The sequence below is a fragment of the Sphaeramia orbicularis genome, chromosome 15, assembly GCF_902148855.1.
Source record: "Sphaeramia orbicularis chromosome 15, fSphaOr1.1, whole genome shotgun sequence".
In the NCBI taxonomy this organism is placed as follows: Eukaryota; Metazoa; Chordata; class Actinopteri; order Kurtiformes; family Apogonidae; genus Sphaeramia; species Sphaeramia orbicularis.
The window spans coordinates 14,993,742-15,016,071 of NC_043971.1; the positions used below are offsets into that span (position 1 = coordinate 14,993,742).

Genomic DNA, 22,330 nt, shown 5'->3' on the forward strand with positions numbered 1-22,330 from the left:
CAACATTATAATTAAAGTTTTTTTTTTTTTTTTTTAAGTAGTAGTATAATTTACTTTTTTATTATGTTTTTAGTTGACTTCTGATTTGTGGTAGAAACAGATGTAATTCAAGTTAAATCTAATGATATCCAAGACACGTTGTTATTAGTACTTGTCGTAATGTTGTCTTCACCTCTTCCTGATTAGTGGTTGGTCCTGCTTTTAGTGTCTCTTCCTGGTGCTTTTCTGGTTTTGTCCACAATGATGTACAAAAAAAAAAAAAAAAAAAAAAAAAAATTAATGGTAAGAATGTGTAACCATGCCTTCTGCAGTTCAGCCTTTAAACGACAAATAGCCACTGGAATTACACATTGTGTTGTGTAATTTCATCATGTTCCAAGATGTAGAATTGTCTCTGAATGCAGTGGACTGACATCATTGGAACACGGAAAACTTTTTTAAATTAACAATGTTATTTTGCTAGAAAATGCAACTTGGATTATGCATTTCCTTTTACAATTCTGTCATTAATAAGTCTCATTTTAGGAAACAAAATGCAAATACACATTGTGAATTACTATCAGTAGCATATTAATTTTTTTTTTTTTTTAACTTGACTTTTTTAGTTTAAAGTTTTTATTATGGTTTCAGTGAACTTTTGATTTGAAATGGATAAAATTCAGGTTAAATCTGACAATATACAAGACATGTTGTTCGTACTTATAGTGATGTTTTCTCCATCTCTTCCTGATTAGTGATTGGTCTCGCTTCTTGTCTCTTTCTGGTGCTAGTTAAAGAAAATAAATAAATGATGGTACGAATGTGTAACCATGCCTTCTGATGTTTAACCTTTACATGCCACTGGAATTACATATTGTCTAGTGCAGTTTCATCATATTCCAAGATGTAGAATTGTCTCTGAATGCAGTGGATTGACATCATTGGAACATAGAAACTTTTTTCAGATAACAATGTTATTTTGCTGATTGAAAATACAACTGGGATTAAACCACTTTCATAATGTATTTTCTTTACAATCCAGACATTTTAGAAAACAACATGCAAATATACTTTAGTAGTTTACTCATTTCAATGTCAGGCCTTTTGTTTTTGTTTTTGGCTTCAACGTTATGATAAAAGTTTTTTTTTTTTTTTTTAAGTATAGTTTAAAGTTTTTATTATGCTTTCAATCAACTTTTGATTTGAAACGGATGCAATTCAGGTTAAATCTGAAGATATCCAAGATATGTTAATACTTGTAGTGATGTTTTCTCCATCTCTTTCTGATTAGTGACTGGTCCTGCTTTTTGTCTCTTTCTAGTACTTTTCTGGTTCTGGTAATAAAAACGATGATGATGTTCAGAATGTGTAACCATGCCTTCTGATGTTTAGCCTTTACATGCCACTAGAATTGCACATTGTCTAGTGCAGTTTCATCATGTTCCAAGATGTAGAATTGTCTGTGAATGCAGTGGACTGACATCATTGGAACATGGAAACTTTTTCAATTAACAATGTTATTTTGCTGATTGAAAATACAACTGCGATTAAACCACTTTCATAATGTATTTTCTTTACAATTCAGACATTTTAGGAAACAAAATGCAAATATTCTTTAGTAGCTTACTGAGTTCAATGTCAGGCCTTTTGCTTTTTTTTGCTTCAACATTATTATTATTATTATTATTATTATTATTATTATTATTATTATTATTTTTTTTTTTTTTTTTTTTTTTTTTTAAGTATAGTTTAAAGTTTTTATATGCTTTCAATCAACTTTTGATTTGAAACGGATGCAATTCAGGTTAAATCTGAAGATATCCAAGATATGTTAATACTTGTAGTGATGTTTTCTCCATCTCTTTCTGATTAGTGACTGGTCCTGCTTTTTGTCTCTTTCTAGTACTTTTCTGGTTCTGGTAATAAAAACGATGATGATGTTTAGAATGTGTAACCATGCCTTCTGATGTTTAGCCTTTACATGCCACTTGAATTGCACATTGTCTAGTGCAGTTTCATCATGTTCCAAGATGTAGAATTGTCTGTGAATGCAGTGGACTGACATCATTGGAACATGGAAACTTTTTTCAATTAACAATGTTATTTTGCTGATTGAAAATACAACTGCGATTAAACCACTTTCATAATGTATTTTCTTTACAATTCAGACATTTTAGGAAACAAAATGCAAATATTCTTTAGTAGCTTACTGAGTTCAATGTCAGGCCTTTTGCTTTTTTTTGCTTCAACATTATTATTATTATTATTATTATTATTATTATTATTATTATTATTATTATTATTATTATTTTTTTTTTTTTTTAAGTATAGTTTAAAGTTTTTATATGCTTTCAATCAACTTTTGATTTGAAACGGATGCAATTCAGGTTAAATCTGAAGATATCCAAGATATGTTAATACTTGTAGTGATGTTTTCTCCATCTCTTTCTGATTAGTGACTGGTCCTGCTTTTTGTCTCTTTCTAGTACTTTTCTGGTTCTGGTAATAAAAACGATGATGATGTTTAGAATGTGTAACCATGCCTTCTGATGTTTAGCCTTTACATGCCACTGGAATTACATATTGTCTAGTGCAGTTTCATCATGTTCCAAGATGTAGAATTGTCTGTGAATGCAGTGGACTGACATCATTGGAACATGGAAACTTTTTTCAATTAACAATGTTATTTTGCTGATTGAAAATACAACTGGGATTAAACCACTTTCATAATGTATTTTCTTTACAATCCAGACATTTTAGGAAACAAAATGCATATATATTAACTAATTTCAATGTCAGGCCTTTTGTTTTTGTTTTTTGCTTCAATATTATAATTATTATTATCATTTTTTTAAAGCATAGTTTAACAATTATGCAAAGCTAAATTGGCAAAATATTTTCCTGGTACTAATGAAGCATGTAATAGATTTGCCTCTGTCCCACTCCATCTTGCTCGTACCTTTTGGTCCTGCTGAAGGTTGTCTGGTTTCTTGAAGAATTTTTTTAAGCTTATGTCGACAGTTCTAGACACTTTGCCCACTTATTGCCATCTTTGGAGTTCCCCCTGAATTATCCTAAGTTCACCACACAGAAACTAAATGTGTTAGCATTTGCTTCTTTGATTGCACGTAGATGTATCCTCCTTCTTTGGAAGTCGCCTAAACTTCCAGCAGAACATGCCTGGATAACGGACGTAACCTTCTCTCAGAGTATCAGCTGAGAAATTTTACATTACATAGAAGCCTTTCCTCTCTTACTTTGCTAAAACATCTATAGAAAATATGACAGAACAGAATAGAATAACTGTAACACTGGTAATTAAGTAAATGTGGATCAATGTGTGTGTGTGAGGGGCTACTTTTCCCTTTTTTTTTGTGTGTGTAAGTTTTTGTTCTTAGTTGGTTTTTGGAAAACTGGACATTAGTTTAAAGTTTTTATTATGCTTTCAATCAACTTTTGATTTGAAACGGATGTAATTCAGGTTAAATCTGATGATATCTAGATATCCAAAACACGTTGTTAGTAAGTCATTTTAGGGAAACAACATGCAAATATACTATAGTAGCTTACTAATTTCAACATTAGGCCTTTTTTTTTTCTTTAACATTATAGTTTAAAAAAATTTTAAGTATAGTTTAAGTAAATAAAGTTTATTTATAAAGCGCTTTTCACAGATAAAAATCACAAAGTGCTGTATTTTAAATGGGTGCAATAAAACAACATAAGAATAATTTCATAAAATAAATAAAAAGGATAAATCCATCAACCAAAAGCTTTTGTAAATAACAATGTCTTGAGTTGCTTTTTAAAAGAGTCCACGGAGGGAAAAGTTTTTATTATGCTTTCAATCAACTTTGATTTGAAACGGATGTAATTCAGGTTAAATATGACGATATCCAAGACACATTATTAGTACTTGTAGTGATGTTTTCTCCATGTCTTTCTAATTAGTGACTGGTCCTGCTTCTTGTCTCTTTCCGGTGCTTTTCTGGTTCATAATAATGTAATGTTCAGAATAATGTAAAAAAAAAAAAAAAAAAAAGATGATTAGAATGTGTAACCATGCCCTCTGATGTTTAACCTTTACATGCCACTGGAATTACATGTTATCTAGTACAATTTCATCATGTTCCAAGACACAGAATTGTCTCTAAATGCAGTGGACTGACATCATTGGAACATGGAAACTTTTTTTCAAATAATAATGTTATTTTGCTGATAGAAAATACAACTGGGATTAAACCACTTTCATGATGTATTTCCTTTAAAATTCAGACATTTTAGGAAACAACATGCAAACATACTTTAGTAGCTTACTAATTTCAATGTCAGGCCTTTTGTTTTTTTTTTTTGTTTTTTGTTTTTACTTCAACATTATAGTTTAGTACATTTAAAAAAAAAAATAGTTTAACCCTTTCATGCATGAATTATGAGAACCTTAATCAAGATTTTTTTTTTCCTGAGTGTTTTTATTCATCTGTAGGCATGAAAAAATAATGTGACTTTTTTTTTTTTTAATGAACCTATTTTTCATAGCACTACAAAAATGTCCACTCAGCTGAACACCACGTGTTTAATTTTTGAAGCTCAGAAACATGTATTTACTGACATACTGCGTGAAAAGTATGAAATAAAAGCATTTTTATCCGCCTGAGACCCAGCAATGCATTTTTGTCCTCTGTAGGGGACAAAAGTTTGACAGTTTTACTTAAATGCTGTCCATTGCAACAGACATTCCATTAAAAAAATAGATAAATAAAAATAATTTTAAAAAATGTATCTAAAAAAAAAAAAAAAGAAAAAACTTTTGCATTATGCAGTTTCCAATCAAGACAATTGTTTATTGGAAAAAAGCTAAAAATTTCACTTCCCTGGGTCTCAGGAGGTTAATGCTGCTAATCTCATGTTTTCTCACATTTGAACATACTATAATACTACTTATTACTCACTCAGATAATATGCAAAAGAAGAAAAAAAAAACATTTTTGTTAAAAAACAAACAAAAAAAAACCTCTGTTAATTACAGTCTAAGAACAATTAACATGAATGAATGTCAGTGTATGGGATGATGCATGTGCGTCCACTGTGTTGGTTGATATGGAATTAAAACAATATCCATGAATATACAAGAGATCAGCTGTAGAATAACTGTCCACCGGAGTGACCACTATGCATGAAAGGGTTAAAAATGCTGTGCATTGCAAAGGACATTCCATTAAAAAAAATTAATCAATAAATAAAAATAATTAAAAAATATATCTGAAAAAAACTGTTGCATTATGCAGTTTCCAATCAAGACAGTTTTTTAATGTAAAAAACTGTCAAATTCCTGGGTCTGAGGAGGATATTATCTCCATGAAATGAGTAATAACTAACATTAGAGTATGATAAAATGTGAGAAAACATTAGCGATTTAGCAATTAGTGGCATTAAAAATGTTTTTATTTCATTGTTTTCACACAGTATATCACTTTCTGATGATGATTTTTAAAAATAAATGTTTCTTTGCTTCAAAACTTAAATGCATTGTGTCCAGCTGAGTGGAAATTTTTGTAACTCCACAAAAAACAGGTTCATAAAAAAAAAAAAAAAAAAAAAAATTAATTGCATTGTTTTTTTCATGACTAAAGAGGAATAAAAACACTCAAGAAAAAAATATTGACTAAGGTTCTCATAATTCATGCATGAAAGGGCTAAAGGGAAACTGTCAAACTTTTGTCCCCTACAGAGGACAAAATGCATTGCTGGGTTTCAGGAGGATATGCAAAAAAAAAAAAAAAAAACTTTTTTTTTTTAATTTTTTTTACAGAAAACTGTTAATTACAGTCTAATAACAATTCGCAATTGATTTACACTAAAACATGTTACTGCAGATCAGGTTTATCAAGAGCAGCAAAGTTACAATAATTCTATGAACTGCAGTGTATGGGATGATGCATAAGCCTCCACTGTGTTGGCTGATATGGAACTAAAACAACAAAACCCATAAATATACAAGAGAACAGCTGGAGAATGACTGTCCACTATAGTGACCAATATGCATGAAAGGGTTAAAACAAACTGAATTAGAGAAAAAAAAAAGTCAAAACTAAATGAAACTAAACTAAAATGAAAAATTCAAAACTTTTATAACCTTGAAAACAACTGGGATTAAACCACTTTCATAATGTATTTCCAGACATTTTAGGAAACAACATGCAAATATACTTTAGTAGAAAAGTTTTTATTATGCTTTCAATCAGCTTTTGATTTGAAACGCATGTAATTCAGGTTAAATATGACGATATCCAAGACACGTTGTTAGTACTTGTAGTGATGTTTTCTCCGTGTCTTTCTGATTAGTGACTGGTCCTGCTTCTTGTCTCTTTCTGGTGCTTTTCTGGTTCTGTCCCCAGTGGGAGTGGAAATGGGGCACCGAGCCTGGGCGAGACGGCTGGGAGGAGGAGGAGGAGGAGGAGGAGGAGACATGGCAGGCAGGGTGTCACACTGACTGGAGGAGCGCCAACTGCTCTCAGCCAGGTAGGGATCCACGCCAACTCTGCCTCTGTCTTCTGAACCAGTGGCCGTCATGCTCGCTGACATTCAAAGTTTGTAACCTGCAGTAAAGACTCACTACTTTTATCTGTCACTTCTCTGTGCATATTCCAGCCCCATTGATGAAGCATCTCCCCAGTGTTAGTCAAGCACCATCGCGGCTCTCATTTACGATCAGTCGCATACTTCGCATCAATAGCCGAGTGAGTTTTCAAAGAGACAAAAACACGAAACAACTTATCTGCACAAAAAGTTCGTCAAAGAAACCCAAGTGACAGACTAATGAATGCAAGAGGAGGCATGAAAAGATATTTGGGTAAAGGTGCATTCCGGGAATTCTATTCAAATATTTCATATTTCATCTGTTCACAAGTTTTTTTTATTTTTATTTTTTATTTTTGCTATTCAGACTTTTTCATATCTCTTGACAGTTGACAGGTTTTCTTTTTTCTTTTTGGCTTGTATTTATGCATTACTTCAGATGCGAACATTAGCTTTAAACCCATTAATACTGCCTCTGCCTTGAAATTTTCTTAACTTCTTTGAAAGTCATTTATAATTACTATTCATCAAGGACTAAATTAACCTTCCTAAGAGCTATAGTGTTAAAAAAGTAAATGAATAATCTTAAGAGTCCCCTCTGATGAAAACTGAAGTGTCTAGATCTGTGTGTTGATGGTGGTAACGATGATAATATGTTATATATTAAAACTGGATGAGTTATATATTAAAACTGACTTCATACTGCATCACAACTCAACCTGAATCCAGAAAACACAGGACTCACATTTTAAGGCAATGAGAATAAATCTGTTGTGTATTATTGTTATGGCAAATTAATATTAACCCTTTCATGCATGAATTATGATAACTTTAATCAAAAATTTTTTCCTGAGTGTTTTTATTCCTCTTTAGGCATGAAAAAAAACAATGTGATTGATTTTTCTTCTTTTTTTTTTTTTTTTTTTTTTTTAATGAACCTATTTTTCATGGAGTTACAAAAATGTCCATCAGCTGGACACCATACGTTTCATTTTTGAAGCTCAGAAACAGGCATTTACTGACATACTGTGTGAAAACTATTAAATAAAAGCATGTTTAACCTCCTGAGACCCAACAATGCATTTTGTCCTCTGTAGGGGACAAAAGTTTGACGGTTTTACTTAAAAAATGCTGTCCATTGTGAAGGACATTCCATTAAAAAAATAAATAAAAAATAATAATTTTAAAAAATGTCTCAGAAACAAAAAACAAAAAAACAAAACAAAAAAAAAACTCAAGACGATTTTTTTTAAATTTTTTTTTTTAATTTCAAACATGCAAAGAAAATAAGACAAAACAAAGCAAATTAAGACATTAACAAAATAACATTTAAATGGACAGAATCTATCTTCAAGCACATACAAGTCTGAATTTTGCATGGTCAAAAAGGAGTAGGAAGAAGTATAAACTTAATGGAAAAAAGCTAAAAATTTCACTCTCCTGGGTCTCAGGAGGTTAATGCTGCTAATCTCATGTTTTCTCACATTTGAACATACTATAATACTAGTTATTACTCACTCAGATAATATGTGAAAAAAAAAAAAAGTAAAAAAAAAAAAAATCTCTGTTAATTACAGTCTAATAACAGTTAACAATTGATTTAGATAAAAGAACAGGAAAGTTACAGTAATGGTGTGAATGTCAGTGTATGGGATGATGCATAAGCGTCCACTGTGTTGGTTGATATGGAACTAAAACAACAAAACCCATGAATATACAAGAGAACAGCTGGAGAATAACTGTCCACTGGAGTGACCACTATGCATGAAAGGGTTAATACGCAGCGTAATGTGCATTTATTTTAAGTTTAACATACATATTGAAGCCACTGGATAAAAACTTCCACATTTTGCTTTGATTGCAGCACATGTTCTCATTTTGTAAACAATTATGCAGTTTCACAATATTTATTTCCATCACTTTTTGGGCACATAACAGTGCCAAAGTTTGACCCAACCAACTGAATCAATCCCAGATCATTACACTGCTCAGACAGACTTGTACTTTAGGCACTAGGCATTATGGGTAATCACTTTATCCACATCTCTTCATCCTTCTGGAGCAGGGTCAATCTGGACCACATCAGACCACATGACTTTTTTTTCATGGAAACACAGTCTGATCTTTATGCTTTCTACAAACTGATGATTGTTTAACCCTTAATTGCACCCTTATAGACGGTGACAGTTACAGTGAGGCAACAATTTCAGGTCCAATGTGGTCTACAGGGTCTGTAAGGTCAATTCCAATTACAATGTAGCTAAAGTTGTGTTTCATTACTACCATAGTTTACATAATTTAATATATGTATTCCTAATGACAGAAAACTTATATTTATTTAATAAGAAATTATTTGAATCTAACTGTATGTTTGATCGCTATTAACCCATAAAGACCCAGCGTTACTTTTATGTCAGTTCCCAAATGAATTTTTCTTTCTATTTAACCTTTCTTAAGTGATTTACCACCATTTATTATAATATCATCTTTTGTATTTTGCATTTTTCACTGTAAATATTTTTTTTATATATATATATATTAAATGTCCTATGTTTTATTTAGATATTTATGAAAACTCAGAGTAAATTCAATGCTATTACATCAAAACAGAGAAAACTGAAGAAAAACTGACTTTTTCATCAAATATATCAATAACTGAACGCAAAAACAAGTGTCTCTATTCACTGTCATTGGGTTTTACTGGTGAGTCAATGTTGTAGAAGATGACGGTGTTTCTACGTTCACTACAGAGCCGCTGAACGTCCAAATGGGTCTTATCTGATGACCATGAAAAGATGACAAACTGCATTTTACACCAATTATTTAAATGTATTGATAGGATTAGTGGATCAACAGGTGTTAACCCTTTCATGCTTGAATTATGAGAGCCTTAATCAGATTTCTTTTCTGAGTGTTTTATTCCTCTTTAGGTGTGAAAAAACAAACAAACAAACAAACAAAAAAAAAACACAATGCAATTGATTTTTTACTAACCTATTTTTCATGGAGTTACAAAAATGTCCTCTCAGCTGGACACCATGTGTTTAATTTTAGAACCAAGAAAACATGCATTTACTGATATACTGAGAGAAAACTATGAAATAAAAACATTTTTAACGCTGCTAATCTGAGGTTTTCTCACATTTTAACATACCTGCTTGGAGATTTATATATATACATATATATATTTATATATATATATATATATATATATATATATATATATATATATATATATATATATATATATATATATATATAAATATATATATATATATATATACAGTACAGGCCAAAAGTTTGGACACACCTTCTCATTCTTCGCATTTTCTTTATTTTCATGACTATTTACATTATTACATTATTTAAATATCCCTCACACAGCCTGGAGGTGTGTTTGGGGTCATTGTCCTGTTGAAAAATAAATGATGGTCCAACTAAATGCAAACCGGATGGAATGGCATGTCACTTCAGGATGCTGTGGTAGCCATGCTGCTTCAGGTTGCCTTCAATCTTGAATAAATCCCCAACAGCGTCACCAGCAAAGCACCCCCACACCATCACACCTCCTCCTCCATGCTTCACGGTGGGAACCAGGCATGTAGCATCCATCCGTTCACCTTTTCTGCGTCGCACAAAGACACGGCGGTTGGATCCAAAGATCTCAAATTTGGACTCATCAGACCAAAGCACAGATTTCCACTGGTCTAATGTCCATTCCTTGTGTTTCTTGGCCCAAATAAATCTCTTGTGTTTGTTGCCTCTCCTGAGCAGTGGTTTCCTAGCAGCTATTTGACCATGAAGGCCTGATTCACGCAGTCTCCTCTTAACAGTTGTTGTAGAGATGTGTCTGCTGCTAGAGCTCTGTGTGGTATTCATCTGGTCTCTAATCTGAGCTGTTGTTAATTTGCGATTTCTGAGGCTGGTGACTCAGATGAACTTATCTTCAGCATCAGAGGTGACTCTTGGTCTTCCTTTCCTGGGGCGGTCCTCATGTGAGCCAGTTTCGTTGGAGCGCTTGATGGTTTTTGCGACTGCACTTGGAGACACATTCAAAGTTTTTGAAATTTTCCGGAATGACTGACCTTCATTTCTTAAAGTAATGATGGCCACTTGTTTGTCTTTACTTAGCTGATTGGTTCTCGCCATAATATGTATTCTAACAGTTGTCCAGTAGGGCTGTCAGCTGTGCATCAACCTGACTTCTGCACAACACAACTGATGGTCCCAACCCCATCAATAAGGCAAGAAATTCCACGAAGTAACCCTGACAAGGCACAGCTATGAAGTGAAAACCATTTCAGGTGACTACCTCTGGAAGCTCATCAAGAGAATGCCAAGAGTGTGCAAAGCAGTCATCAGAGCTAACGGTGGCTACTTTGAAGAAACTAGAATATAAGAGATATTGTCAGTTATTTCACACTTTTTTGTTAAGTACATAATTCCGCATGTGTTCATTCATAGTTTTGATGCCTTCAGTGAGGCTCTACAATGAAAATAGTCATGAAAATAAAGAAAATGCGAAGAATGAGAAGGTGTGTCCAAACTTTTGGCCTGTACTGTATATATATATATATATATATATATATATATATATATATATATATATATATACACATATATATATATACACATATATATATATATATATATATATATATATATGTATATATGTATACAGGGTGGGGAAGCAAAATTTACAATGAACATTTACTTGTTTTTTCTCAGCAGGCACTACGTCAATTGTTTTGAAACCAAACATATATTGATGTCATAATCATACCTAACACTATTATCCATACCTTTTCACAAACTTTTGCCCATATGAGTAATCAGGAAAGCAAACGTCAAAGAGTGTGTGATTTGCTGAATGCACTCGTCACACCAAAGGAGATTTCAAAAATAGTTGGAGTGTCCATAAAGACTGTTTATAATGTAAAGAAGAGAATGACTATGAGCAAAACTATTATGAGAAAGTCTGGAAGATACTATTAAAGAAGAATGGGAGAAGTTGTCACCCGAATATTTGAGGAACACTTGCGCAAGTTTCAGGAAGCGTGTGAAGGCAGTTGTTGAGAAAGAAGGAGGACACATAGAATAAAAACATTTTTTATTATGTAAATTTTCTTGTGGCAAATAAATTCTCATGACTTTCAATAAACTAATTGGTCATACACTGTCTTTCAATCCCTGTCTCAAAATATTGTAAATTTTGCTTCCCCACCCTGTATATATACATAAACATTTAAAAACAAAAACTTTTAATCACAGTCTGATAACAATAAGCATTTTTTTTACACTCAAGCTTGTTAGTGCAGAACAGGTTTATCTAGAACAGTAAAGTTACAGTAATGGTATGAGTGTCAGAGTATGAGATGATACATGAGTGTCCATTGTGTTGGCTGATATGGAACTAAACAACAAAACCCATGAATACACAAGAGAACACCTCTGACCAGCTGTCCACTGTGGTGACCACTATGCGTGAAAGGGTTAAACATTTTAGATTAGTAGATGCTGTTGGTTGCCAGGACTTGTTTGGGTTTTTATGGGTTAAAACTGGGGATTAAAGTGGTAAATCAACACCATTACCCTGTAAATCAGGTAAAAAATAAAAATTAAATGAGGAAAACATAAGTCACTATTAGTGGTTTATAATATTATAGAACCAGAGGATGAGTGGACTGTTGCCTTGGTGCCTTAGAGTGACCTTCTACTTTTCCAAGTTTATTTCCTGTGGTTTTATTTGGTTGATGGTTCGGTTGACTCCAACGTGGTTTATATTTACACTTGTTTGATGGAGTCATTTTGAGTCTTTCGACCCTAGAGGGGTTCAATAAACATAAAATCCTGTAAGAAAGCAGTTGTATCAGCCACAGACCAGTTGTGTTTTTCTACCTCCGTGTTTGCGTCCCCTCGGGAAACTCATCATGCCAACCCTTGCCAGACAAACATGCACAGATCAGACCAGTTTCTTCTAATTGAGGCTTTTACATGAGGCATTTGCAGTCTGCCTGGGCTATTATTCAGATTATTAGTGGAATATTAGCGTGTATGTAAACGGTGCATTAGTGTGGATTGAAGAACATCATTTCCTCCACTCCACTTTGGGCAGCGTTTGCTTTTTCATAAATGCTCTCAGCACGTAAAAATCTAACTTTAACTAAATATCCACTTATTGCATGCTGTCTAACTGGCTCTCAGACAGATTGAGAACATCAGGTGTTTTAATTCAACCGGTGTCAGCCTGTTAAACATGGCGGCTCAGGCCAAACTGGCCCTCGGCTACAGACTCTAATGTTTATATGTGTAAGTATGAGCCAAACTCGTCCCCTCAGCACGCAGGTCATAAGCTATGAACTCAGAGTGGACATGTGCCAGAGATGTGCCCACACACACACACACACACACACACACACACACACACACACACACACACACACACTGGCCTCGTCTGCCAAATGCAACAGGCCTGTGGCCAGACGGTAAGTATTCAGGGGTCAGGCACAGCCAAGTGGTGTCCAGTGAGGGATACCCTGCTTTAGTGCTGGCCAAATAACGCCCCCAGGCTGGCTGGACTCACTCAACATGACTGCAGTGTGTGTTGACAGAATGAGAAGGAGGATGATACACTCAGTCTATCCTCTGTGGGTTTGCTTTGCTGTTTACCGGCCAAAGTGGGTGAGGATGACAGGTCTGAGTTGGATTACATCCCTTCCCTAGTCATACATGTTGTTTTTCTTTTTACTGGATCAGAACAGTCTATAGAAGGACAGTTTCGCTCGCTGATGGTCTGTGAGTGGAGTTTCTGTCCATTCTGTAAAGAGTTTGGTTAAAAGATGACAACAACTTTGTCTGTTTGTGGTTGTACACAAAATTCATGGGAAGGAATGCTTCTCGGACCAAACAAAAAAAAAAAAAAGAGTTTGTTCGAGGTGCTCTTTGGAAAAAGGGATTCAAAAAGTAGATATCACCTGAAAGAAAAATCCAAGGCACTCTCTTTAAACATTCCAATGCCTTTATTGACATGGCATGGTCATATCTAGACCCAAAAACACATCAATGCGTTTCGGCTTCAAGCCTTCATCAGGAAGTCAAAACCATCAGGAAGTTTTTGACTTCCTGATGAAGGCTTGAAGCTGAGACGCGTTGAGGTGTTTTTGGGTCTAGATATGACCATGCCATGTCAATAAAGGCATTAGAATGTTTAAAGAGAGTGCCTTGGATTTTTCTTTCAGTTGATATTTGTGATTTGTGGCTGTAGTTGACCTTTTGTTGACATTAGACAGTTCTTTTCTTGCCTAATGGCTGTTTGTTGTCTACATCCAGGGAGATCAACCCCCCCGCTGGTTTTTACATCCCTACTTCTGTTCAATGACTTTCATCCTCGGGGGGGGGGCAACCAATTGAAATAACAGGCAGGTTGTGACAATTTTGTGACACCTATATCCCACATTACTGGCACTAATGTTCACCTGAACCAAACTGTCGGCAGTCTCAGAATTTGCAAACGTCCCCTTGCACGGGGGAGCCGTAAAGGAGGGGGTAAATGTGATGAATTCATGGGGCCCAGCATTTGTCGGGTCGGGGGGGGGGGGCAAAGAGCACTGGAGGAGGTCCAGTGGATACAGGGCAGAAGTTGTGAAAATTTTGTGTAAGACAAGGTTCAAGGTTTGAGTTGTATTTTAGTGATATTAAGGGCAAAAATTCAAGTTCTTGGTTATTGACTGAAAATATATCAGTTTAGGATCAAATTTTCTCAGGAATCTGAAATCATTTAAGCAAAATCTTTTGTGGTTTTCAAATCACTGAGCCTTTATTGACACAAGGTTGAAACAAAAAAACACGAAATTTGGCCTATGCACGACTGGATTTAACCATTTAATTTCTGTCAAAAATCAAACAAAACATGCTTTCTTCTCTTCCTCTGTGAGCTTTGAATACTCCCCAGGAGGCCTTCCTTCCTCCACCCCTGGATGGCTTTGGTCTTTGCATCTTAGCCCTATTCAGTCAGTCTGAAATTAAAAAAAATATATATATATCAATTAGACATTACTCCATGACATGTGTAAGAGCTGTTTTATTAGTTTAACTATAAATTGATATATAGAAGTCCTCCTAAAGTGATTCTGGCTGGTTAAATTGGCTTCATCATTGACAGAGCAAGTCAAAATCTAACAAATTGGTGGGCAGTTTCAGAAATGAATATGAAAATTTGGTTGTAAAAAAAACTTGATCTCACTTTAGGAAAGTAAATGGGCCTAAATAATATAAACTAATTGTAGCCCATGCAGGTGGACATAATTGATTAAATTTTGGAGGCTAGATATTGAAAATTGAGTGAATGCCAGTTTTTTTTGTTTTTTTTTTACAATAGTATGTATTTTTTTCACAAACTAAAAACTGATAGGGGTAAGGTTAGTAAAAGTAATGATTTTACTTATCTAATATCCCTAACCCTAACCCACGCTCCACCCAGAATAAAAAACATCCCCCCCTCTGTTTTTCTGACAAATCACACCCTGTCTACATCCATGATAACATTGTGCTGGGGTGCCGTAAAGGGGGAGTAAACGTGACGAATTCATGGGGCCCAGCATTTCTGGGGGGCCCATAGAGCAGTAGAGAAAGTCCAGTGGATACAGGTTAGAAGTTGCAAAAATTTTGTGTAAGGTCCGCTGAATAAGAGAGGCATAGAAGCCAGGAGTTGGACATTGAAAGCATGTTAAGCTTCACTTTTGCTTCATGTCAGTGTTAGCTACTGCTGCCCCACATCCCCCCTGACAGATCGACAATATACTGAATTTTATGAAGGGCCCACAATGTTTACCTTTCATGACGCCCACAATTGCTTGCGCCACCCTTGACACTGTGTACTAATTTTTATGCAAAAATATATGATTTCGATTTTTCATGGCCCTCAATGCCTCTTTTCTGCTCTTTGATACTCTCATGCTATGTTCAGACTGCAGGTAAAATAGGCCCAAATCTGACTTTTAGCCCATATTTGACTTGAAAGTTTGAACACCACAAATCTGAATCTCAAATCAGACCCAGGCCTCTTTCATATGTGGTCTTAAATCAAATCCATATCTGATGTTTGACAATGTGGCTTCAGTCTGAATGCATTTCATTTGACTTTTATGAAATGCAACAGACATCACCATTCTGCACTGGTCTGATGTCTGATGGTATTATATTTAAATTATAATGTGAACAACCATTCCCCAAAAGAAGGATTTCAACAAAAAGTCAGAACTAAGCATTAAAACCTGCAGTGTGAATGTAGCATTAGATGAAGTCGGCGTGGTATTGGTGTCATTTTTCATTTTTAGGCTGAAGACACAAGCATATCTTCTATATTGAACCTTTCATTTTTACATTTCCATGTTCTAAAAGGATGTCATAAACTGTGATACTAGGCTTTTTTGGCAGTTGTGTCAATTTTTTTCATCTCTTATCATTAGGAATTTTTTTTTTCTTCACTACAGTGGACATTGGGGGAATTGGTAACGGCCGTTGATAACACTGCTCTACAATTTCTTACAAACTATCTGCTTCAGACACTAAATGTGCTAAATCTTACATATTTTAATAGGATGAATCAGAAAACAAATGACAGAAGTGCTGGTTAGCTCATGTTTTCATTATATATGATGGTGTGTTATTATACATATGCTGTTGGTTTATATACATTTATACAATGGATTTATAAATGTTGCGCTAGAAAGAACCTGAAAAGTGAATGTATTATAATGTACAGACAGTGTTTTTAAGTAGATCTGGTTGCTCTGAGACAAATATTCCTTTTGAATAAAACCCATTCTCGCATTAATCCTCAGAATTTCCCATTTTGGCCCAAGACTGTATCTGTGAAACTACAACCAACTACCACTTTTGACTAAATTTGTCTTTATTAGTGACTCAAATTTGGTAAAGTTGGACTATTTTTGTTCTGGAAGCATTTTACTTGTAGACCAGTGTAACCGAACCTCTCCACACTTACATACATAGATACTTATAATATGTCCCAGTTTATGGTTTATTTCCTGCTTTACTTTGTAAGTTTTGTCCTTGTGTGTCTTTGTCTTTTTACTTCCTGTCTTCGTGTCTCTTCCCCCTTTGTTAGTTTCACCTGTGTCTTATATGTTCATCATCCCTGTTGCATTTCACCTGTGTTCCTGCTCCACACCTCAGTAGATTTCCATCCTCGTAGCTAACGTTTCCACCCATACTCACCTGATCTCCATTCAGTAATCACACAGTTTAGATATGCTACACACCTTCCCCTATGCTCCTCATCAGTTGGTTTCATCCTGTCACCCTGGTTTGTGTATGTTCTCACATGTCCTTGTGCGACTAATGTGGTTTTGGAGTTTTCCTGGTGGAGTTTCTGGCTGACATTGTAAGTTTTGTTGAATAAATACCCTTCTATCATCCAGGATGTGCATCTGGGCCCTTTCACCATAAACCTGATATATATAACTATTTTGATGAGAACATTTGCCAGCTTTCCATGTTTCATTTACCCAGTGTTTTTGTCCAAGTTCTGTATGAGCAGATAGCGTGAGAATGAAGAGGTCTGCTGCCCAGCTTTCAAAATTATTTATTTTCATGATTGTGATACAAGTTGTCATACAGACAATATTTCTGGGTTGATATGAGACTATGGTGTGCCATCGCAGAGCATAACGTCACCAGGCCACTTTATTAGGTACATCTGTTATGTCGTTAATGTCTATATCTAAAAAAAAACAACAAAATAACTTGGCAGCAACTTAAAGAATTAAGGTATGGTCAAGAGGATCTATTAAGGTTTAAACAGGATCAAAATGGAGTTGGAACATGATTTAAGTGACTTTGAATGTACAGGGTGTCCCATAAGTCTCCATACATAGGAAAAATAAACGTTTCTTGACATAAACCATTTTTATTTATATAATATGCTCTATATGACTGCCATTTTGTTGGGAACACATTTCAATGCGTGTCCTCCACTGCTGAAGAACTATAAAGAAGAAATAAAAAGAATTACATGTTAGAACCATATATGTATGGAATGTATTATGTCTCCTATGTATGGAGACTTATGGGACACCCTGTAGAATGGTTGTTGGTTTGAATGTTTCAGAAACTGCTGATCTACGGGGGTTTACACAAATGACTATCTGAAGAGTTTACAAAAAATAGAATGTCAGAGAATGCCAGAGGTCAGAAGAGAATGGCTAGACTAGTTCAAGCTGATGAAAGTAGAAACAAATCAAAGGTTTTGGTACAACTTTACATACTTTCTAAGCGCATAGAGGTGGCAGCGTGATATCATGACCCATGTAAATATACACGTCACTTTTGATTTGTGTGTTATCTGTACGCAGTATAAGCTTGCTGTGTGTATGATCATGCCACGACAAATACCACGCATTGAGGGTTAGGGTTACCGTTATGGTTAGGTGAACGGGAGATCTTAGCGTTAAGTGACACGCCATCAAATGACATGAAATAACACCCAAAAGGTCAAAAATGGTGTGACGTACGACACAATTTCATGATCTCAGTCTCGAGATGGAAAAAAGTCTTGTAGCTGGTCAAGAACTCCAGCAGCACTTGCAGTAGTGTAAAGTTACACCGACACATTGCTGCTCGTGGGCTTCATCAGGGTCATTATGAAGGCCTCAACCTGAATCATGTTGGTCTATATTCCAAGGACTGCTTCACACGCATCTCAAAAATCCAGTCATTGAGGCTGAGGTATGCAGAAGGGCAAACTTTCTGAATACACAGGATGTAAAACCTTGAAGCAGATGAGCTACAGCAGCAGCAAATGCACTCATGGCCACTTTGTTAGGTACACCAGATACTGGCAAGGTGTACCTAATAAAGTGGCCAGTGAGTTTAGTAGGGAAATTTGTGATTTTTTTTTTTTTTTTTTAAGATGGAAAAAACAAACCTAATTCATTCTTTCTGTTTTCATAGAGACATGTCGTATGTAATGGAAAGTGCTGACCACCCCTGTGGGAAGTCCACATCTCCCCTTGGCACGTCCCTGCTTGGTGCAAGTCCAGAGTCCTTGAGGTAAGATGGCACAGTCCTGCAATTGGCACACCATTGGCTTGTGTATCTTAGAAGAAAATAAAACAGTACAGGTGCCACTATGCTAAACACACAAACACAGTCAGTACGGCCAACACAGTTCCTACAGCCAAGTCCACTACAGACCATGGGAGGATAAACACATACACACACACACACGCAGCCAAAACCAACCTCGACCACTCTGTGGCCAAAGGCATTTGCAGCTCAGTCCCACTCAGCAGGGAATCCCAGCATTTGGCTCTCCATCACTTGGGAAAATCCATCAGAGAGGGAAAAGAGGAGGGAGGGGAGGCATGTGTGTGACTGTGAACGGGGAGGGGGGGGGGGTTGTGGTAAGAAAAGCTGGACAATCAAATATTACACAGTGTTTAACACTTCATTTTCAATCCCCGCCGATTCCATTCCGCATGGATGTTAATTGCCGCTGTGCTACCTGCCACCAGTGGTCCTTTATGAAATGACTTCTGAATTGAAGCATATGGACGAGAAGCCGCGACGGGAGCTCGGAACGACTTGAGGAAGGGTCCCATTAAATAAGAGCTGGCTAATTACTTTGTCCTCCCTTTTGTCCTGCGCTATCCGGGCTCTCGCCGCCGTTCATATATCTTACTGTAATGAGTAAAGCCAGGGCCCGGCACCTGCGCTCGGTAATTAAACATATAAATTCTCCCCACACGGAAATATGTGTACTCACCAGGATTGATTTATAAGGCTCTCTAAATTGCACTGTTGAGCTTATTTTCATTTGCTGTTTTTTTTTCAGAGGGACTGGCAAAGGGAGAGCCGTTCATCAGCCCAAAGCTGGAAAAGTCACTTTTTTAAAACGCTTGTCTTCTTTGAGTCGAGTTTCCTTCTTTCCATTGTTACTGTTTTTGTTGTGAAGGCGGTCCTGGAGCTCGGTCTTGAGCGGTTACACCTTTGCAGCCAAGAACCCGATGAAAAATGTACTCATAAAACCATACCGTGATCAAGCAGTGATCCAAACGAAACAGGTCTGTGACTCATTTATGGCCGGTCCTGCTCATAACTTACTCACACTGGACCTCAGGAAAGCAGTGGGGGGATCAGTTTTGGTCTGCTGCAGTTTTCGGCTCGTATTTCCTCACGCTGATACAGATGTGAATATGAATAGCAGGACCATCTTATACAACAGTTTTCGTGACAAGCCGTCTCATTTATGTGTGTTTTTAACGGGTGGATGTCCCGAGTTTGAGTGCAGCTTAATCTGTTTTAACTGCACAAGATATTTTGTTTCACTTGTAGATTTATACAGCTTACTCTCATCCTTGGACAGCTGAAGTGTTTTCAGTCATGACATGAATTAATTTCAGCTGGACACTATTTGTCTGTATTAACCGTTTATAGTCCTGGTTTTGGTGAAAGTGACTAAAGATGCAACACAAATACGATCCACCAGTGACCAAATTAAGCTAATTTCAACATGGGCCAACCTTTTCTCCCTTGTTTCTAGCTTAAGCACCTTACATTATTACATTATGGACAATAATATACCGTTCCACACCAACACATACATGCTATCCCTTTGATAATTTGATTCTGGATGATTTACCTACAATAAGTGTCTCAAATGGAGTGCTTTGGTTAGAATACTTGCATGCAGTACCCAACATTATTATACATAGTGTCCTTATATGCCCAGTGTGCAGAAACCTACAATGTGGTGTAGAACTGCAACCGATTAATCGATTAGGTGCTTGAAGCGAAAGCAAAAATTCACGATTCGATTTATCGACTCAAATTGATTGAAGGGAAATATTCTATTGCAGTTTTCCTGAATTGGAGCTTCTTTGTGCGTCACAATAAGCGTCCGTGTGAAACACAACAGTGGAACCAATGTTTAACAGCAGAGGAATGAAGGAAACAAAGCTTTGATTCAGGAGAATTATGGTTGAATGATTTTTTTTTTTTTTTTTTTTTCACTTTGAGTCGATTAATCGTCTCATCTCTAATGTGGTGTTATTTGCCATTGTGCAGTCACCACAAGCACAAATAACACTCTTCTTGCTGCTTGTTAATAGTTAATCAGTAGAGCATTACCACCTACCTGAATATCTGCTTTTAAAATGTGTTTGTTGTAACTTATACTTATATTTGCACTATGACAAAGGTTTTTTTTTGTTTTTTTTTTTAATAACCATGATTTTGTAGTAGTCGCTGTTGCAATCACTGCCTCTTTTGCTGTCATTTCTGGTTCCTCTCCTTCAGCAAGGTGGGAAATATTCAGCTTTCCACACAGCATTTGTTTGGTTAGGGTATTGTTTTTGGTTGGTTTGTTTAACATTCTAGCAGCAAAACTATTGGTTGAATTCATACCAGATTCAGTTTATAGATTGCCAGTGACCCAGAATAGATGTCACTGCATTTTGGGAACAGAAGGTCAAAGTTCAAATTTTTATGAATTTTTTAAATATTATTTTTTCCCCATTTACTTATAAAGGGCGAAAGTTTAAATGTCTGTAGCAGCAAAACTGTTGGTTGAATTCATACCAAATTGGGTTTATAGATTGCCAGTGACCCAAAATAGATGTTATTACATTTTAGGAAAAGTAGGTCAAAGTTTAAATTTTTTTTTTTATGAATTTTTAAAAACCTTTTTTGCCCCATTTACTTATAATGGGAGAAATTTCAAATGTCTATAAAAACGTCAATTTTGTTTCAATTTACCTCAAAATTGGCACATGTATAGAGGCAATTGGTATGCTGACATCAGCACACACATAGACATTATGAATCGATGCCAAAATAAACTACAATACGTGCGAGGGGCGGGGTTTGTTGTGCCTGGCACCACTTTTTTTTGTATGTTTTTTACATTGAGGTGCATCTAAAGTCATTTCCATGCAGACATATACTGTTTGAATCAGTAAGCTTGTGTCTGGGTACATAACAGATAGTTGTTACATTTGCCTCTAATGGATTTTAACAAGACTTTTTTTTTTTTTTTTTTTTTGTCCTCAGACTCAAAATAATTATTTGCTAATCATTTAAGTTATGTCAGTGTTTGGTTTGTTTAATTACCTCATGTTACAGCGAATAACAGTTGCATAATTTTGCAATGACTGCAAAAAAATTACCAGATCATTCATCCATTTTCTAAACCGTTTAGTCCTCTTGAGAGTCTAGGTGGTGCTAGGAGTAAAAAAAGAAAAAAGTTGTCATTATTTATGGGTTATTATGCTGTTTTTTTTACTTGTCTGATCCACTTTAGATCAAATCGGTTTGTATGTAGCCCCTGAACTAAAATGAGTTTGACACCCTTGACTGTTAATAACCTCAGTGTAATTTCTGCATGTGGCAAATTCATTCCACAGGCCAGGCTGGACCTTTTGGCTGGCTGGTTTTGGTCCGCGGGCCACATGTTAAACTCCCCTGATTGCTATGTGAGTAAGTAACATGCAATATAGGCACCTATTAGCCTTTTTCATTCCAGACTGATCTCATGAAATCATGGTATATGTCACACCAGTTCTTATGGCATTTGGTGTGCTATACGTACGCATTTTCATCCTTTTGCATGTTATTCAACGCCATTTGATCGCATCTCAATGTACGCCAAGATCTCCGGTTAACATACCCCTAACCCTAACCCCTACCTGCTAATTGCGTGGTATTTGACGTAGCGTGAACATACACGCAGAAAGCTTATAATGCGTGCAGATAA

The 22,330-nt window shown here is 35.6% G+C and overlaps 1 long non-coding RNA gene across 1 annotated transcript in view; it reads left to right on the plus strand.

Annotated features, from left to right (window-relative positions):
* The window catches only part of LOC115434398 (uncharacterized), an 86,222-nt gene extending 67,595 nt beyond the window's left edge, over positions 1-18,627 (plus strand). The window contains exons 2-3 of the long non-coding RNA XR_003937514.1: positions 6,375-6,498; positions 18,529-18,627. This is a non-coding gene — a long non-coding RNA (uncharacterized LOC115434398). The remainder of the gene's footprint in view (positions 1-6,374; positions 6,499-18,528) is intronic.
* The last annotated feature ends 3,703 nt before the right edge of the window (positions 18,628-22,330 follow it).